The sequence below is a fragment of the Amblyomma mixtum genome, chromosome 10 (assembly GCF_055824585.1).
Source record: "Amblyomma mixtum isolate Tamu chromosome 10, ASM5582458v1, whole genome shotgun sequence".
NCBI lineage: Eukaryota > Metazoa > Arthropoda > Arachnida > Ixodida > Ixodidae > Amblyomma > Amblyomma mixtum.
The window spans coordinates 119,419,980-119,426,843 of record NC_143021.1 but is presented as its reverse complement, the minus strand read 5'-3'; the positions used below and the strand labels follow the sequence as shown (position 1 = coordinate 119,426,843).

Genomic DNA, 6,864 nt, shown 5'->3' with positions numbered 1-6,864 from the left:
CGCGAGACATATTTCACATAATTTGCGCAAGCTGAGCAAGCTCGCAAACGCGAGACATCTCTCACATAAGTGCGCAAGCCGCGTAAGGCTCGTACAGCAGGAGACATCCTCGCGTAATATGCGCAAGCCGGGTGAGGCTTCCAGAATGTCCGAGAGCCAAGGGTGAGTCCCAGAATGTTCAAGAGGCGAGTCTGGCTCACAGAGCACTAGACAGTGTCTAATGGAGTTACCATCATGATGCCGATAATACCTTACATGGCTGCAAGGCTCCTACATCACTGCTCAACACGGTACGCTAATGTACTGCATTAAGGCCTCCTCATCTGTCTGTCACTGCCTCATTCAGCATGCACGTTGTGAGATAACAAGCTTTGCAGAAACGGTGCTTCGTGGGATGGCTCTCATGTGTGTAGCATGCTTGCAAAAGGACATAGATAAGGTCACCTTAACTGGCTTTATTAATGCCACATCCCTCATGATGGGTGCCACACAGTGGCTAAACAATTTCTTCAGTTTCTCCAAGTCCAGCAGGTTGGCGTCTTGATAGAGGTTCTCACTATGCAGCACCTGCAAAAAGGTAGGAGTATATACAAAAAAATTCAGTTAATCTCTTTTCTGGAAATTCCAGAAAAGGGCACAAGTACTTCTTCCATTAATGAACTAACGATGATTTCGAAAAGTTTCAGGTTTGAAATACAGACACTGGAAAACCCGATTCAAGCACGCAGACTGCTCAGCATCAAACCTGCACAAAATCTAATAACCGTGTCACACAGGCATTTTGAAGGCTTTCAAATGGCTATTAACTAAGTGGCACTTGAATACAGCTAAATGGGCATTTCCAATAGCCACTGAGTCCCTAGAACAGTGTGGACATCTATTAAGATTTTGAAGGCTTTTCAGTGGTAGAAATTTGCACTCAGACATGGAGCACTCGCAACTATACACTAATCAATAAAATCAAAGCAATTTAATCGCTGAAAGAATACTCAACATGAAATTTACAACTTATTTGACTAAAAAAAAGAAGGCTAGCCACAATACACTGCAGCAAGCATATTATCACTGTTGCCAATAGCGCAAAAACAATGAATACCACCTTTTCAAAACTGTGTGAGCGCTACAACAGCTTCCCAGCAAAATTATCAACTGTGACAGTGGCGCCACAGCAGCTTGGTGCGAGATGATGAAATATCTCTACGGCGATCAAGTATTCTGTGTAGCAGTGGCATAACTCCCGAGTTGAAGTGCAAATCTCAAAGCTCAATCTCCCACCTCAACTGTTATCTTTAAATACATATTTAAATTCATTGGAGCGTGCTGCAGAAGTAGGTGGTCAGATCATTCGAGAGGATACCTGCAAGGTATCTCAGGAGATGAAAGGTCTGATGAAGAAACGCCAAAGCATGAGGACGTCTAACTTCAGAGATAGAATAGAACTAGGAGAGCTATCGAAGTTATTTATAAGTGCAAGGTAGCCAACATAAGAAAGTTTAACATGGAGAAAACCTAGCATGCTCTAAAGCATGGACGTAGCCTAAAATCAGTGAAGAGAAAACTAATCACAGGTAAAAACCAGATGTATGCGCTAAAAGACAAAGAGGGCAATGTCATAAGCAATATGGATAAGATAGTTAAAGTAGCCGAAGAGTTCTGCACAAATCTCTACAGTAGTGAATGTAACCAGAACGTTACGGAGAGAGGCAGTAGAGCATAGCAATGGGACATCCCGCCAGTAACGAGGGAGGAAGTAAAGAAAGCCTCAGGAGCAATGCAAAGGGGTAAAGCAGCTGGTGAGGATCAGATAACAGCAGATTTGTTGAAGGACGGAGGAGAGATTGTGCTAGAGAAACTAGCCACCCTGTACACGCTTGCCTCGTGACCACGAGCATATCAGGAGCTTGGAAGAATGCGAACATTATTTTAATTCATAAGAAAGAAGATGTCAAGGACTTGAAGATTTACAGACCGATCAGCTTACTATCCATTGTCTACAAGGTATTTACTAAGGTAATCACTAATAGAGTCAGGACAACCTTCGAATTCAATCAACCAAATGATCAGGCAGGCTTTCGTAAAGGATACTCAACAAGAGACCACATTCATGCAATCAATCAGGTGATAGAGAAATGGGCAGAATACAACCAGCCCCTATATATAGCCTTCATTGACTACCAGACAGGAATTGACTCGGTGGAACCACAGCTGTCATGCAGGCATTGTGGAATCAGGGTGTAGAAGAGTGTTATGTGAAAGTATTGGAAGATATTTATAACGACTGCACAGCTACCATAGTTCTGATTAAGAGGACATAGTAGTAGCGCTTAAAAAACAAGGACGACAGGGTAGAGAAAGAAAGCACAGTTGATGTCTAGCGCCTGTGCTGTCTTTCTCTACCCTGTCGTCCTTGTTTTGTAAGCGCTACTACTATGTCCTCTCAATCTAAACACCAACTAGCCCAGCTGTCTGCCTTAAATACCATAGTTCTCCATAAGGTCAGCAATAAAATTCCTTTATATTCCGAGTTTTCTAACACCACCATCATTTTTTGGCACCGTGACCATATCATACAAGAATGTGAGACCTACTGCATACCTAAAGAAAATATGTGTGTAAGCCAAGCATCAGCCGTTGTATGCAATAAGAAGTCTAAGTGAAAAAGATTCTATGTAAATTAGAGAAAGCCTTGCCATTTTTGTACTTCTGCTTCTATGACTGCTTGCTGGATTTTTTTCTTTAGTTGGAAGCATTCTTCCATCCCTTATCTCTATACACTATTCCTCTGCCAATTGACTGAGTAACCCAAATAGCAATTCCTAAGTAGGGAGGAGGCCTTCCACAGTGACCACACAGGGGCCTTCAAGTTCTTGCAGCAATCAAAACATCCCTTTGTAACACTGGCCTTGAATGCACCACTATACATTTGTGGCAGGCCAAATACTTATACAATTTATGTTTTAAAACCACACAGAAATCCACAACTGCCATTATGAAAACAACCTAGTAATGTAACCATAAGCGTACCTGGCCAGCATGATCAGCATGGAAAGGCGCACAGCTTGTGTGCAGCTCCTAAAATGAAAGCAAATTCACGATTAATTGCAATTTCCACAAAGACATTCTTGAAAAATCATGTTTTTGCACCACTCAGCCTCAAGCCTGCCTTATTGCTCCAGCAGCAATGAGGCAAATCTGAGCACAGCTTGGGGTGAGCTGGTGGTATCACATTACGCACCTGACACTACATGCATCAATCCATTTGTATGATAGAATTTCAGAATGGCGAAAAGACACACACACAGGAAAAAATGGTGGGTGGATGAGATTAAGAAGTTTGTGGGGATACAGTGGCCGCAAGTGGCAAAGGACAGGGTTAGACATGGGAGAGTCCTTTGCCCTGCAGTGGGTGTAGTCAGGCTGCTGCTGCTGATGATAATGATGATGACAGCCTGAGCACACCTACAAAGTAAAACTGTGACCTCGACCCAGCAGCACTTTACTGTGTTGAAAGAGAACAGGTACAATTGAATTACTGCATTACCTTGTTATTATCATTAAAAAGTACAGGGCTCTAAGGACTTCCTAATTTACATCGAAACGAATGGGTTACAGTGAACTTTCACGGATTACACTAACAGGCACTGAAAATCCAACACAGCTACCCAAGAGAATATTAGGCAGCCGCGCTAGCCTTCTTTTGCGCTATGCTACCTGATACCAGATTAAAATTCCAGAGCAATTTACTCATACTCTAGCACTGGGATACGTTATACCCCAGACTGATGCAGCTGTCTTACTAAAGGCAGAGAAGCTTTCAGTGTGGGTCATGTGTGCTGTGGCGTGAACACATGCACAGCATCACCTGCTACCATTCAAGTCCTCTGTGTACACAAATGCAGGTGCAATAGAAAACCCACATCACAAATTTGGCTAGTCTGGTCGGCCAAGCATGGGCCAGCTGATAGCACGAAGCAGCAGGTGCGACACATACCATCATCATCAGCCTGACTAGGCCCACTGCAGGGCAAAGGACTCACCCATGTCTCCACATTAACCCTGTCCTTTGCTAGGTGTGGCCACCATATCCCCGCGAACTTCTTAATCTCATCCGCCCATCTAACTTTCTGCCGCCCCCTGCTGTGCTTGCCTTCTCTTGGAATCCACTCCATTACCCTTAAGGACCAGCGGTTATGTTGCCTTCCCATTACAAGCCCCGCCCAGGCCCATTTCTTCCTCTTAATTTCAAGTAGCATGTCATTAACCCGCATTTGTTCCCTCACCCACTCCGCCCCCTTTCGGTCTCTTAATGTTAGACTTATCATTTTTCTTTCCATAGCTCACTTTGCTGTCCTTATCGTTTGGCACGTGTTTTTTTCTTTGTAATAAGGCATAAAAAGTATTATACACGGATTACCACACGGCATCCTCCAATGACCGCTAAATAATTTATAATCAAATTTCTTTCTCCTGCTGTATTTGTGTCGGTTTCGACAGCTGAATGATGGCTGTGACGTCAAAGCAAGGTTATTGGTCACGTGAGGCATGAAAAACTGCAATACAATTGGTACTTCTGGCTCTTAAGGAATGCTGGCGTACGCTGTAGCGAATTAAAATGATTAAGCAGCGATTATAAGTGCACTTTTTTCACGCCTCACGTGACCTATAACCTCTCTTTGATGTCATAGCCATAGTCAAATTGTTCACCGAAACAGGATGGCAGAAAAAGTTGATTATAAATTATTTAGCGGTCTCACGCGAATACCAGATGGTGATTCATGCATAGTAGTGTCTTCCGCATCATTATAGAGAAGAAAACATGCCACCAAGATTAGGTGTCTATACTCTTTTAAGCTGAACTCTCTTCATTAGCCTCCACGTTTCTGCCCCAAAAGTGAGAAACATGCAGGCTAAAGAAAAGATTTCAGCTTAAGTACCAAAGTGGCTCTAATCACACGATGAAGCGGAAAAACTCTCGACACTTGAACAGAGAACAAATAGGAATGCCAACAAAATTTTAGATTCTTGTAAGGCTATCAAGCATTTCTGAATATTGTAAACTGCACTTTCACACATACAGTACGCATGTATGCCAAGCTCACATTCAGTAGCCCTGTTTACCGGCTGTAATTATCACGGTCTGAGCTCAGTTACAGATTTAAAAGCAGCCAAAAGATGCAACACAGGAAAAGAGAAGAAAACAGGTTCGACTATCAATTGAATTTTTTGTAAAGGAAAAGAAGGCTCGCATGAAGATGCGCCACACATGACCCACACCAGCGAAAGGCAGGACAACAAATAACTGTCACTGATATACAAGCACGTCATCTAAAAGAGAAAATTCTTTCCGTTGAAGATTGACTAATGGCTTCGCTACTCATACAGCCGTTGCCTTCGAGATATGCATCAAATACCTTACAGATTTGTTTACCACTTCTATACACCACTGAAGTGTCACAGAAATCAGGCGTACACACTGATGGGTCATCTTATGATTTACACTCACGACATTGGCACTGTAGTGCCAGATTAGAAGCTGCCTTCCCCCTAACGAGTTAGTGCTCACTCAGGAACACATTAAAGACACCTGCACATATCCCTGAAGTAGTTTCTTGCACAAGCTAGCGGAATGTGATAAACCACTTCCTGCAAGTCCTGAACCTAGTTTTATGGGATACCATGCTGCTATCCCGGTTTTTAACAGCAGCGCAAAGGCCATCAACACAATGATTGGCGCAAAAATTACATTTAAAAATTTTCCCGCCACTCGATTTGAACTCATGAAGTCTACACAAAGGACTCCATGATAACCGTTCTGAGGTGAATAGCAGTTCAGCCTAGCCTCTGGAATCTGTGCCAAAAAAAAACGGAGTCAGCGCATCGCAATTTGCTTCCGAAATCAGCCGGTGCTGATGAAAATTGTATGTTTTGCTTTCTCTGGCTTATAAAGCTCCACTTTCAGAAAAAGTGTCGTCTTTGTGGTTAGGATGCGGAACTTCATCATCACAGGTCAACTTCAGCTTGCCATCAGTGTCCCTTTAATGCCTCAAAGTTGAACACTAGCTCCATTCATAGAGGAGGGCTGTGCATAAATTTCGACCACCAAAGATTCTTTAACATGCACTGACATTGCATAACACACGAGCAAATATGCATTTCGCCTTGTCGAAACAAAGCCACCACAATTCAATCCCGCGTCTTTGGGCTCAGTAGCCGAACACCAATGCAGTAGGCCACAGCAGCAGGTGAAAAACAAAAGAGAGCCCTTAATAGGCAACCTAACTTGCCAAAATCAACATAACGAGGGGTCACACAAGTAGCAGTGGACTAGGAAAATAAAAGCTACTTGTGTCGGAAGATGTCTTCAGTGTTTACCTCAAAAGCCTGCTTGCTTGCTGGGCATCCTAGCACCAAGTGAAAGGCTGGCACAGCTATACTGGACAGCTTGGAAGAGGCATTGCTGGTAAAGCTATGTGGAGATTGCTGCAAGGTAAAAAGACACATTTAACCGCAGCACAGTGCAAAAAATGGACTAGAATCAAGCATGTAAGGCAAAATGCAAGGCACAAAAAGGAGCCGGTCGCAGAATGGAACACGACTGTTTAACCACATTTCGAAGTGGGCCAGGCAACAAGAAATTCATAACCACGGCAGTCATTCACAAGCTAGCATCAGACGAGACATCACTTGCATATCGATATCCAGCATCGTTTCTACAATACATGCCACCATTCAAAAGAACAGACCCACAGCAGAACGATATTTTCAGTAGAAGGCTGGTTTGCTTCAAATTCTGCATGCGTCCCTCAATTTGAAATCTGGCATAATTAGCACTGATTTCACATTCTCACAGGTATGATGAATTAA

The 6,864-nt window shown here is 43.2% G+C and overlaps 1 long non-coding RNA gene across 1 annotated transcript; it reads right to left on the bottom strand.

Moving 5' to 3' along the window:
* Positions 1–551: 551 nt before the first annotated feature.
* Positions 552–6,486, bottom strand: LOC149326779 (uncharacterized). The gene is made up of 3 exons (XR_016286501.1): positions 6,373–6,486; positions 3,025–3,072; positions 552–567 (listed from the first exon to the last, which is right to left on the bottom strand). It is a non-coding gene; the product is annotated as an uncharacterized LOC149326779 (long non-coding RNA).
* Positions 6,487–6,864: the final 378 nt, after the last annotated feature.